Source organism: Rhinoraja longicauda, chromosome 9, assembly GCF_053455715.1.
Source record: "Rhinoraja longicauda isolate Sanriku21f chromosome 9, sRhiLon1.1, whole genome shotgun sequence".
Lineage (NCBI taxonomy): Eukaryota > Metazoa > Chordata > Chondrichthyes > Rajiformes > Arhynchobatidae > Rhinoraja > Rhinoraja longicauda.
The window spans coordinates 55,001,333-55,015,688 of NC_135961.1; positions in this window are offsets into that span (position 1 = coordinate 55,001,333).

Here is a 14,356-nt window from a genome sequence, read left to right on the forward strand (position 1 = left end):
GGTATAGACACATCCTATCTGCTCAAGTTCAACCAAATGCCTCAAAACTCATTGGCCGGCGGTTCATTCTACAACAAGACAATGATCCCAAACATACTGTTAAAGCAACAAAGGAGTTTTTCAAAGCTAAAAAATTGTAAATTCTTGACTGGCCAAGTCAATCATCCGATCTGAACCCAATTGAGCATGCCTTTTATACGCTGGAGAGAAAACTGAAGGGAAGTAGCCCCCAAAACAAGCATAAGCTAAAGATGGCTGCAATACAGGCCTATCAGAGCATCACCAGAGTAGACACCCAGCAACTGGTGATGTCCATGAATCACAGACTTCAAGAATTACATGCAAAGGATATGCAACAAAATACTAAATGTGACCACTTTCATTTATATTTCAGGGCACCATAATGTTTGGGACACAGCAATGGGGGGATTATGTATAAACACTGCTGTAATTTCTACATGGCAAAACCAAAATGTGTAGAAATGGCCCTTATTAAAATCTGACAATGTGCACTTGAACCCCGTGATTTTTTTCTATTACAAATGTCAAATTGTGGAGTACAGAGGCAAATAAATAAATGATGGGTCTTTGTCCCAAATATTATGGAGGGCACTGTAACTGAATGCCCCCCCAGCCCTCCAGAGCATGTTGTTTGCTTGCCTGTGGTCCAGTTTTCCAGTGGGAGCTTCCAGCAAGCCGACGTGGCTGAGAACGGTATCAGAACTGTCTCAATGCAAACAACTGACTGCACTCACATGATGGCTTTGATAGCAAATGGGGCGCTGCCTGTCACGTTGGCCAACTCCTGTAGCTGTCGTTGTTATCACAGTCATTTTTAATTGTAAATATTTGTAAACCAATTTTTCTTAAACCTTTTTTTTAACATATAACACATGCAAAAATTGTAAAAAATGTACTCTCTAAAACTACAACTAAAGACTTTGATAATATACTAGACCAAGTGGATCCGTTGGGGCCAAACCTCTCCTGCATTGGTGCAGCACCCTCTCCTCCTCCCCCCCTCCCCCCTCCCCTCCCGGCTCCCTCCCCTCCTCCTCCCCCTCCATCCCTGTTCCCTCCATCCCTGTCCCCTCCCCCAACCCCCTTCCCCTCTCCCCACCATCCCCCTCAACCTCCCTTATCCTCTCCATCCCCCATCCACCTCCCTCGCCCCTCCCTCCCTAGGAGATAGATTTAAACTTTAAAATGTGAATAACTTTAAATATATAACACCAATTTCAATGAAACTTCTTCCATTAGCACCAAAGGGACGACAGTGAGTAAGGTGGGCATACAATTGTCACTCTATTGTGCACTGTTTTGGCTGTAGTTCAGGAACAAACAAATATAGATAAATAATTACTAAGAATTATTAACCTTTCATCCAGCATCCAATTTCACCTGCTCATTTGAACAGGGACTCCGAGGCTGTGCCAAACTAATGGCTTAGGTCGGGCAATCGTAAGGAAATTTATATTGCCACATAGAATTCTGAGTCGACCAGCACAGCACGGAATCAGTCACAGTTAGCTTTAACAGAACAGAAAGTGCCAGAGCTGAAATTGTGCAGGGAAATGTGGAATGCCTTGAGAGGCATAGGCAGGGTCGACAGAAACTTTTTTCCCAGGGTGGAATTTTCCACACACCGGATGGCACAGCTATAAGGTGAGGGGGAAAGCTTTATGGAGATGTGTGGGGTGGGCAAGTTTTTGTTCTGCACAGAGAGTAGTGGGGACCTGGAACGCATTGCCAGCGGCGGTGGTGGAGGCAGATACGATGGTGGCGTTTAAGAGGCATTTGATTAGGCACATGGAAGTCCAGGGAATAGAGGGATATTGATCATGTGTGGGCAGATGAGATTAGTTTAACTCGGCATCATGTTTGCCATAAACATTGTGGATCAAAGAGCCAGATCCAGTGCTGTGGTGTTCGATGTTCTATGTCTTGATTTTAGCATTGGCACTATCCATTTTGTTTATCCAAAAATATACTTTATTCAGAATATATACAGTGAATACAATCAAGCCAAGTCATTATCTACATTCAGTCTAGCAGTTCAATACATCATCTGTGCTAATATTTCCGCCTTAAATATACCAGCAGTGAAATAATTGAGAGGCTGTGATCTGCCCCATTAATACCAGCTTCTCAGCTGTGGCATTATATATAGTCATCGAGTTACACAGACTGGCAGCAGGCCCTTCAACCCAACTCTCCATGTCGACCAAGTTGCCTTTCCAGGCTAATCGCAATTGTTTGCGCCTGACCCACATCCCTCCGAGCCTTTCAGATCCATGTACATGTTCAATTGTCTTAATTGTACCTATCTCTACCACTTCGTTTGGCAGCTCGTTCCATGCACACACCACCTTCTACATGAAAAGTATACCCCTCTGTTTCCTGTTATATCTTTCCCCTCTCCTCTTACACGTATGTGTTCGAAGTTTAAACCCCCCCCCCCACCCAAGAGAAAAGGTGAAGGTAATTTTAATGCTGGCTAAGGTCCAGCAGCATAAGTCATAGGGCATAACATTAATGTTAACTGAACCACTGTGGCATTGTTCCAGACACTAACATTAATGTCAGCTGACTTCTTAGAGTGTCGTTCCAGGAAAGTAATATTCATGTCTAATGACTGACCTTTATCTACAACTGGACTAAGTGGATCCGTTGGGCCCAAACCTCTCCTGCATTGTTGCAGCACCCTCTCCTCCCCCACTCCCCCCTCTCCCCTTCCCCTTCCCCATTCCATCCCTCTCAACCCCCTAATCCTCTCTCCTCCCCCCCCCCTCCCTCCCTCCCCTTCCTCCCTCTCTCTCTCCCTCTCTCTCTCTCCCTCCCTCCCTCCCTAGGAGATAGATTTAAACTTTAAAATGTGAATAACTTAAAAAATATAACACTGATTTCAATGAAACTTCTTCCATTAGCACCAAAGGGATGACGGTGAGTAAGATGGGCCTAAAATTGCCGTGCTATCGTGTACCGTTTTGGCTGTAGTTCAGGAGCAAACAACCAAACAAACCAGAGTTTTAGTTTATAGATGAATGTCGAGCCAAGAGATAAAAATCCCACTAAATTAATATCTCACAATTAATATCTCCAGTGAATTGGCCTCCACTGCCTTCTGTGGCAGAGAATTCCACAGATTCACAACTCTCTGGATGAAGATGCTTTTCATCATCTTAGTCCTAAATGACCTACCCATTATACTTAAACTGTGACCCCTTGTTCTGAACTTCCCCAACATCGGGAAAATTTTCCCTGCATCTAGACTGTCCAATCCTTTAAGAATTTTATATGTTTCTTTAAGATCCCCTCTCATCCTTCTAAATTCCAGTGAATATAAGCCTAGCTGACCCATTCTTTCATCTTATGTCAGTGCCACTATCCCGGAAATTAACCTGGTGAACCCTCAATAGCAAGAATGTCCTTCCTCAAATTAGGAGACCAAAATTGCACACAATTCTCCAGATGCGGTCTCACCAGGGCCCTGTACAACTATAGTAGGGCCTCCTTGCCCCTAAACTCAAATCCTCTTGCAATGAAGGCCAACATGCCATTAACTTTCTTCACTGCCTGCTATTGCTACATGCTTACTTCCAATGACTGATGTGCAAGCACATCCAGGTCTCGTCTCCGCTTTTCCTAATCTAACACCATTCAGATAATAATCTGCCTTCCTGTTCTTGCCACCAAAGTGGATAACCTCACATTTATCCACATTATACTGCGTCAGCCATGTATCTACCCACTCACCCAACCTATCCAAGTCACCCTGCAGCCTCATAGCATCCTCATCACAGCTCACACTACCACCCAGCTTTGTGCCATCCACAAACTTGGAGATGTCACATTTAATTCCCTCGTCTAAATCGTTAATATATATTATAAATAACTGGGGTCCCAGCTCCGAGCCTTACGGCACCTCACTAGTCACTGCCTGCCATTCTGAAAAGGACCCATTAACTCCTAATCTTTGCTTCCTGTCTGCCAACCAATTCTCTATCCATGTCAATACCCACCCCCAATACCATGTGCTCTAAGTTTGCTCACTAATCTTGTGGGACCTTGTCAAAGGCTTTTTGAAAGTCCAGATACACCACATCCACCGGCTCTCCCTTATCCATTCTACTTCAAAAAATTCCAGAAGATTAGTCAAGCATGATTTTACCTTCACAAATGACTTTGACCGATCTTGTCACTGCTTTCCAAATGCACTGCTATAACATCTTTAACAATCGACTCAAGCATGTTCCCCACTACGGAAGCAAGGCTAACTGGTCTATAATTCCCCGTTTTATTCTCTCCCTCCTTTTTTTAAAAGTGGGGTTACATTGTCTACCCTCCAGTCCACAAGAACTGATCCAGAATCTAAAGAACATTGGAATATGATCACCAATGCATCCATGATTTCTAGGGCCACCACCTTGAGTACTCTGGGATGCAGTCCATCAGGCCCTGGGAATTTATCTGCCTTCAGTCCCAACTAACACCATTTCCTGACTAATGTGGATTCCCTTCAGTTCCTCCCTCCCACTAGATCCTCAGTCCCCTGGTATTCTGGGAGATTGTGTCTTAATGAAGACACAACCAAAGTACTCATTTAACTGTTCGTCCATTTCCTTGTTTCTCGTTATAAATTCAATATCAAATCAGATACATGAAAATTCTTTTTAATCCATTTGCAAAATGGAGGAGTCAGCTGCAAAACAGACATTTAGTGGTTATACTTTTAATTGACTTGCTGGGCTGAGTCAGAGGACAGTTAAAAGCCAGCCTGACAATGCCTTGTGGACTTGGAATCTCATGAAGGTTGGGTTCTAACACCAGTAAATCAAATTGACTTTTCCCCATAATCCATCCGTTTTCAGCTCACAATTTCAGATCTGAGCTTTTCATTCCAAAGTTTTTAATAATTTAAGTAACTGAACCTAAATGTTCCAGCAGCTCCAATGGACTTGAATTTATGCTGATGGATCACCAACCAGGGCTTCTCTATTCTAGGCTCGTAGAATGTAAAACAGTACAGCACAGGAATGGGCCCTTCACCCCTCAATGTTTGTGCAGAACATGATGCCAAATTAAACTCATCTCATCTGTTTGTACATGATCCATATCTATTCCCTGCACTTCATGCCCATCTAAAAGCCTCTTAAATGCCTCCACCACCCCCCCTGGCAATGCGTTCCAGGCCCCAACCACTCTCAGTGTAAAAAACTCTGTAGATCTCCATTATACTTTCCCTCCTCACCTTATAGCTATGCCTTCTAGTGTTGGACATTCCCACCATGGGGGAAAAAAAAGGTTCTGACTATCCTAACTTTGCCTCTCGTAATTTTATAGAAAGTCTCCCCTCAACCTCCGATGTTTCAGAGAAAATGATCCAAGTCTTTTCAACCTCTCCCTGTGGCTGAAAACCAATCCATAGCAAGCACTTTGATGTACAAAATAGTGAACTAAAATAAAGACAGTCAAGAATAGATGAGAACGAGAAAGGAGATATTAAGTCAGTAATTTAACTTTTGAAATCAACACAATTAATTAAAATCCAAAGGAGTAGAGCTTCATTTTTTCAGGAAGAAGAAAGTGTGCAACCATAGAGCAATATGTCACTGAACCAAGTTCTTCAGTCCACCGTCTCCATGCTATCATGCACAATAATCTCATTTTATTCTCCCCATATGCCAATCAACTCCACCCCCCCCCCCCCCCACCCCCCAATCCAGGTTCTTACCATTCACCCAGACACTCATGGTAATTTACAATGGATAATTGACCTACCAGCTTTCACATCTTTGAAATATGAAAGGAAACTGGAACACCCAGAAGAAAGCTATGAACATGCAAACTCCACACAGGTGGCACTAGAGTTTAAGAATGAACCCAGGTCACTGGAGCTGGGAGGCAGCAGTTCTACCAGCTGTGTACTTAAACTGAAATGAACAAATCCATCTTCCAGCACTTGTTAGTCTATAACTACCCTGTAAATACCTTTTAATATTTTTAAATGGGAACCCAATTTTGTAGCTAAGTGGATCATTGGGTCTGTAACATTAACCTCAGATTGTTGCATTTAATTGCCAATCTAAGTTTCCATTCAAATTTATGCATTGGGTTGATGGTTAATTTGACAGCAAATTCCATCCAATTTTAATGCCAGCCAACCTCCTGTGTAATTTTGCATTGAGTAATAGCGATACTATTACATTGTGGACCAAGAATTAAACTAATGGCAAATGATATATAATTGAAATATCAAAAGACTACTCACAGTAATGTACGCATGAGTAATATGTCATTGGATCTGCTGGGGCAATGTGATAGCCAGTAGTATTAATATTAACAGACGTCCAGTGGAATTTCAAAGGTCTTTTATTGTCACGAGTACCAATTAAAGTACAGTGATATTCGTATTACCATACAGCCATACTAAAAAAAATCAACAAGACACACAACAACATAAAAGTTAACATAAACATCCACCACAGCGGATTCCCCACATTCCTCACTGTGATGGAAGGCATTAAAGTCTAATCCTCTTCCCTCATTTTTATGGCAAGTGACAAGTTCGCTGCTTTAGAATTAAAGCCCAGAACTACATTTATTGGAGATAACCGAATAAAAAAGAAACTATTTATACAATTCTTTTCATAATTTAGGTGCATGTCTGAAGCATTTTTGCAGCCAATTAAATATTTTTGAAATAACAGATTAATGCCACACTGCAAGGCTGCTTAGAAATGAATAACCGCCTGCCAGTTACATCCTTTTGGTTGCCATGAAAACTGGTGGAATGGATATAAAGGCCAGCATTCCAGACAACGCTTCCAAAGGTATCACAAGAGAGACTGAGTTGTATAACATACAGAGGTGCTGACTGAAAGGTAGTGGATCAGCTGTGATTAACTATCCTCTTCCTTGCAGATGATCTTTCAGCTAGTAGCATCTCCTTTTCTTTCACTTAGTCTCTTGGTCTCAGTCCTTTCCATTAACCACTCCACTCCACCCCTTTCTCAAAGCATAGAATTTTTCATCACTGAAATGGGCCCTTTTGGTCCAGTTCGCCCACACCAACCATGATGCCTGTTTATACGAATACCATTTTTTTTAAGCACTCTATGCTTTTCTTCTCCAAGTATCTGCCCAAATTCATTTTCAACATCATAATTGTCTCTGTCTCCACTAACTCATTTGGCAACAGATATTTACCACCCATTGTATTGAAAACATATCACAGATCTCCTTTAAATTTCTCTCCTTTTATATTAAACTTGTTCTTTCTAGTTTAAAATGCCCCTGCTCTTGGAAAAAAACCTGACTTTCTATCCTATCAATGCCCCTCATAATACCCAACCTCCCTTCCATTGACTCAATTTTCACTTCATGCTGCCTTGACAAGGCCAATCAAGGACATAATTGAGCATAATCAAGGATGAGTTTCACCCCCTCTTCTCTCCCATCAGGCAAGAGGTGCAGAAATGTGAAAACACACACCTCCAGGTTCAGGGAGAGTTTCTTCATAGCTGCTATCAGGCAACTGAACCATCGTATCAACAACTAGAGAGCAGTCATGAGCTACTATCAACCTCATTGGTGACCCTCGGACTATCTTTAATTGGACTTTACTGGGCTTTATCTTGCACTAAACATTATTCTCTTTATCATGTACATGTACACTTTGAATGGTTATCATGTATTATCTTTCCGCTGACTGATTTGCATGCAACAAAAGCTTTTCACTATACCTCGGTACATTTGACAATAAACTAAACTAAACTACCCATGTTGAAGTTCAACAGAGTGTTCGCAATATGCCAAATATCCTTAAACCTCTGAGGAAGTAGAGGCATTGGTGAGTTTTCTTTGTCATTGCATCAGTGTGCTGGGCCTAGAACAGATTATCGGAGATGTGCACACCCAGTAACTTGAAGACAGCTGCTCTGAAACTGTCCGGCCAGTAAAGATAGGTGCATGGCTCCTCGGCTTTCCCTGCCTGCCCTGAGCGAGCACCACAAATAGTTTACCATGAGGTAGACAGCTGCACCTCCCTTTTCCCGATGACGCTGTCTAGTCCTTGCAATGGATTGAGAGACCTTTGTGCTGGAAGGTGAAGTTTGGAGAACTGGGATGCAAGCCATGTCTCTATGAAATAGAATAGCATCCCCTCATGTCCTTTTCCTAAAGCAATTTTGCCCTTTAAACTTATTTTCTAGGGACTATACATGGGCCAAGTGGATGCTGGTGAGGTGAGGATTTCTAGGCCCCGACTCTTCATTCTTACATGGAGGCTGCCTCGGGACCACATTTTCAGCCACGTGTGGCTGCAGGAACCTATTTCAGTTGTGGAACAACAACTTCTACAGAATACTATTAATGAGTCTGTCGATTCTGAAAGTAGGAAGTATCAAACCAAAAGCAAAAGAAAACACTGATTAATTGAGTCAGTTAATTGAAAGGAAGAAAAATACGCAAAACGGTTCATTTTAAAATGAGTTGTACAAGGAATTGAAGGAACCCAATAGATGGTGCTGTGGTCTAATCTTCAGTTCATGAAATTATTTTAAACAGTTTGAGCTTTCAGAAGTTGCCTGGAAGCATTCACTGCACACACAGGAGAAATAATGCTGCAGAGAGAATTGAATCAAAATACAGAGGAAGGAACAGGCACAAAGTTAAATCCCTTTCTTCCCATCAATTATCCACTTAGTACATTTTAAGCATGAAATAATGCCTTTAATGAACCATAAGGAACTTTACTACAGGACTCTTCTTAATCGGCATAGGAATTCCACTTTTGTGATGATAGGCATGGTTCATAAGTTGCAAAGTGCTCCATCTCATAACTTGCTATTTCTAAATGAGTAAATCAGCCAAATTATTCAAAGGCACGGACGGCATTTCTTTCCACTGCTATGCGGATGACATACAGCTTTATCTCCCCCTGAAACCCAACAACCGGTCAAATTTAATCAGCCTCATGCACTGCCTTGAGGACATAAAATGTTGGATGGCACAGAACTTCCTTGAACTAAACGAGAGCAAGTCTGAGGTCATCCTATTCGTCCCCCCCTGACTCCATCAAAATGATAACAGGCAACCTTGGAAGCCTATCCTCCCTAGTCAAACCGCATGTCAAAAACCTTGGCATGATATTTGACTCTGCATTAAAGTTTGACAAGCAAGTCAACGCTGTGGTAAAAGCCAACTTCTTCCAGCTTCCTACCATAGCTAAAATCAAATCTTTCCTCCGATTTGACGACATTGAAAAAAATCATCCACGCATTCATTTCCTCCCGCCTAGACTACTGCAACTCCCTATACACTGGGATCAGCCAATCATCCCTGTCCCACCTGCAATTGGTCCAAAACGCCGCAGTGAGACTCCTGATGGGTACCCGTAAAAGGGACCACATCACCCCGATTCTGGCCTCTCTCCACTGGCTCCCAATACAGTACAGAATCAACTTCAAGCTCCTCCTATTCACATACAAAGCCCTAAACGAGCTTGCCGCCCCCCCATATCAAAAATCTTCTAACCCACCTTCTATCTCCAGGTCCCTCAGGTCGGCCGACTTGGGGCTACTGACTATCCCGCGGTCTAGGCTTAAGCTCAGGGGTGACTGCGCTTTTGCGGTTGCAGCTCCAAGACTGTGGAACAGCATCCCTCTCCCCATCAGAACTGCCCCCTCCATCGACTCCTTTAAGTCCAGGCTCAAAACCTATTTCTACTCCCTAGCATTTGAGGCCCTCTGAGGGGACACTGTAAACTGTTTATGTATGTGCTATTATGTTTGTGTGCCATTGTATGTTCGTTCTTAGTACCTGAACTGATGTACAGCACTTTGGTCAACGTGGGTTATTTTTAAATGTGCTATACAAATAAAATTGACTTGACTTGACTTGACTAAAGATAAATAATAAGTGAAAGAAAAAAATTGGCAATCTTGCAGAGAATGCAGCTCAGAAATATTTTGGAAAATATCCTGGATCAGAGGTTTGTCACTTCTATGCTGGGTGGTTGGCATGCAAAGGCATAGAAAGATCGGGTATGGCAAGGCATCCAGCACATCACCAACTACAAGACCAGCAACCGCACGACTGCCGACGGCGACGCCTCGCTGGCTGAGGAACTTAACTGTTTCTTTGCTCGTTTCGAGGTGAAAGCTACAGTGGCAGACATTACACCCTCTCCAGCACCTGACAGCAACACCTTCACTGTGCAGGAGTATGATGTTAAGCGCGTGCTCAGAGCAGTGAATCCCAGGAAAGCTGCAGGCCCCGATGGTGTGACGGGCAGAGTGCTGAGGGAATGTGCAGACCAATTATCTGAGGTCTTCACAAAAATCTTCAACCTGTCCCTTTTAAAATCCACCATCCCTCCCTGCCTGAAGTCCGCCATAATCATCCCACTGCCGAAAAAGTCTGTCATCAGCGGTCTTAACGACTACCGTCCGGTAGCACTCACACCGGTCATCACAAAGTGCTTCGAGAGACTGGTCCTGCAGCACATCAAAGCCAGCCTCCCACCCACCTTCGACCCACACCAGTTTGCCTACAGAGCAAATAGGTCTACAGGGGATGCCATCGACACTGCTCTTCACACTGCACTGACCCACCTTGAACACCAGGGGAGCTATGTGAGGATGCTCTTCCTCGACTTCAGCTCTGCCTTTAACACAGTCATCCCGAGCAGACTGGTCACCAAACTTTCCGACCTTGGATTTTCCCAAACCATCTGCCAATGGATCAAGGACTTCCTGACCAACCGCCCCCAGACCGTCAAAATAGGCCCTCACCTCTCCTCCACCATTACACTGAGCACCGGCTCACCACAGGGCTGTGTGTTGAGCCCCATCCTTTACTCCCTCTACACTCACGACTGCGCCCCCACCCATCCCACCAATACCATCATCAAGTTCGCGGATGACACGACTGTGGTTGGACTCATCTCAGAAGGAGATGAGACAGCCTATAGGGATGAAATCCAAAGGCTGGCAGCATGGTGTTCAGTGAACAATCTGGTCCTGAACTCCTCCAAAACAAAGGAACTTATAATTGACTTTAGAAAAACCAGTGGAGATTACGACCCACTCTACATCAATGGGGTCTGTGTGGAAAGGGTACCAGCTTTCAGGTTCCTGGGTACGCACATCACAGAGGATCTTACCTGGTCTACCAACACCATCACCACAGTAAAGAAGGCACAGCAGAGACTCCACTTCCTGAGGATCCTCAGGAAAACCAACCTGCAGGAGAAGCTCATGTTGTCCTTCTATCGCTGCTCCATCGAGAGTGTGCTGGCATACTGTATAACCACATGGTATGCCAGCTGCTCAGAAAAGGACAGGAAGGCCCTTCAGAGGGTCATCACGACGGCCCAGAAGATCATCGGCTGCTCACTGCCCTCCCTGGAGCACCTGTTCAGCCTACGCTGCCTCAGTAGAGCAGGCAAAATAATAAAAGATCCATCCCACCCCGGCCACCGTCTGTTTGTTCATCTGCCCTCTGGTCGACGTTTCAGGTCGATCAAATCCCGAACAAACAGACTTAAGAACAGTTTTTACCCCAGGGCCATACGAGAACTGAACACTACCTTTGCACTAGGCAACACCGTTAAAAAATCTTGTACTTAATATAATTGTATTTAATTGTATTTATGTATTTATTTGTTTTTGCATTTATTGCATATATGTTTGTACGCACCGTCAGGATTGGCTATTTTTTTAATTTCGTTGTACTCGTTGCAATGACAATAAATGAATATTATTATTATTATTATTATTCAAACACCACCTCTGAGGAGCTATCACTCACTATCGGTTCTTCCTGCTGAAACAAGGTGAATGCCTTTCATTTAACTTAAAGGACAGCACAGCAAAGTGTTCCATCTAAAATTTGTGAAGGAGCAGTTTCTCTTTGAGCTGCTAGTTCACATGAAATCAATGTGCAAGGAGACTAGAATTTCTCCAAGATCCACATAGGACCATTGGTAATGCACCAATTTTATTCTGGTAAATAATAACAGGCTATGAGTGGGACGCCACTGATTGTAAATTATTGCATTCTGAACACACTGTGGAAAGAAGGATTGCAGCAGTTCAGTAAGATGGCTCACCATCTCCTTCTAAAGGGCAATCAGGGATGAACAGTAAATGCTAGCCCTACCAGCATTGCCTAGATTCCACCATAAAAAAAGAAAAAAACTGTCATACCTACAGCAATACCTTTCAGTATTGGTGCTTCCCACATCAGTAAGTGATATTACTTCTCCACTAACGTTGTTGGTATCAGGTAACACCATTTAAGGAGGATACCATTTACAATTCCTTACATTTTCCTCAATCTCAACTCAGAAAACAATTCTTACTATCACAAGTATCATTGTATCAATAGTTTAGATGACATAAATTGTGAATCAATTGTATTCATTATGCTGGTATGCCGTATGTTGGTCAAAACTTTTCAGTGAACAACAAGTAATCACAGTCAATCCTGTTGCCATATATTAGTCATATCTACATTAATAACTATCAAAGATATAATGAAATAAGAAATGGCCACAAGAACTCCGTGATATTGAATCAACAGATGGTATTTTACACGACAGATTAAAGAGGTAAGTTCCAATGTTATTTGCAGGATGCAAAGAGAAGATCCCCAATCGAAGATACACATGGCAGTCTCTTAGAAACTTTATTCTCCTTTCATAGCCTCCAATTAGTTTAAAAGACTTTGGAACTCAGCCCACTTCCAGCCAATAGGTATTTGGTCCATAAACACAATTGACCTAAGCAAAGTCTTCTGACTTCATCCTATCCTATCTCTACCCCTGTTAATTAGTTTAGTTTATTGTCACGTGTACCGAGGTACAGTGAAAAACTTTTGTTGCGTGCTAACCAGTCAGCAGAAAGACAATACATGATTACAATCTATCCAGTTGCGGTGTACAGATACATGATAAGGGAATAATGTTTAGTGCAAAATAAAGCCAGTAAAGTCCAATCAAGGATAGTCCTTGAGTCATCAAAGCGGTAGATAGTGGTTCAGCACTGCTCTCAGGTTGTGGTAGAATGATTCAGTTGCCTGGGAAGAAACTGTCCCTGAATCTGGTGGTGTGCGTTGAATACCCCTGCATGCCTCCACCCAACAAGTTTCTATCTATGCATTTCGCACAATGAATAATAATGTAAAATAGAAACAGGAGATGCTGGAAACACTCAGCAGGTCAGGCTGCATCTGTGGGAAGAGAAATGGTTAATGCTTTTGGTCGAAGATTTCTCATTTACACTCCCGTCACTTGCTCCTCAACAGACCCAAATGTTTTCCCTTCTCCTCTCCTTTTCTCCCTGCTCACTTTTCCCTTCGTCTCTTCCTTTCCCATCCATTCACTTGCCTCTTACCCTGTCATCTGTGATTTAATTTGTACCACTCCCGTGTACAAGTCAAAGATGTCCCGCTACAGAGAACTGAAAACAAAATCTGGGTTTTAACTGGTGTCATACTGAGGGAGAACTGCATGGTCACACTGAACCAAGGCTTCATCTTACCTCATATACTGATATGAACAGTTCCACAACATGATCTCTCATCAGCAGGCAGCCTTTTAATGATCTCCTCCTTCACCCAAGGAGCACGCTTGTTTTCAGTATCCACATCCAACAGCACAGTATTTACTCTCACATCTCTATCATTACTGTTTGCACCTTACAGATGTTTGTTTTATATATTTGATGTTTCTTTTTAATTTTAATTACTCTCCTCCACGGTTATAGTTAAAAATTCCCCGTGCAAACTTATGGGTCTGATTTAATAACTCAGTTCCCCAATTTAGCAAAATTAATTATAATTTATGTAATATGTCTAACACGGAAAAACAGTCCAAGATTTTAATGATTGTCAGATGTGGCTCAGTGTAGTTTTGCTTTGGAGTGGGAGGATCATAGGTTTAACCCCCAGAGTAAACAACTGAGTACAATTTGTGGATATGTCAATTACTGAGATGTTAAACCAAGCATTTATTTGCCCCCTCGGGTGGATGTAGTTGAGTCATACCAGATACTTTTTGATATTATAATATAGGATCAAGATTTGTTTGGTAATTGACAGGAGGACTGGCTACACATGTAATGCCTCAAGTTATTTCTTGTAAGTCAAGTCGAGCTTATCGTCATATGCGGTGAGGTATATCAACAACGAAAAGCCTGCTCATGGCAGCATCTCAGGCATGTTGACTCAGACAACACACAGAACGTAATTATACCTAAATTATCTAATACTGTTAAACAAAAAAAAGTGTGCTAAAATAGACAATAGACAATAGGTGCAGGAGTAGACCATTTGGCCCTTCGAGCCAGCA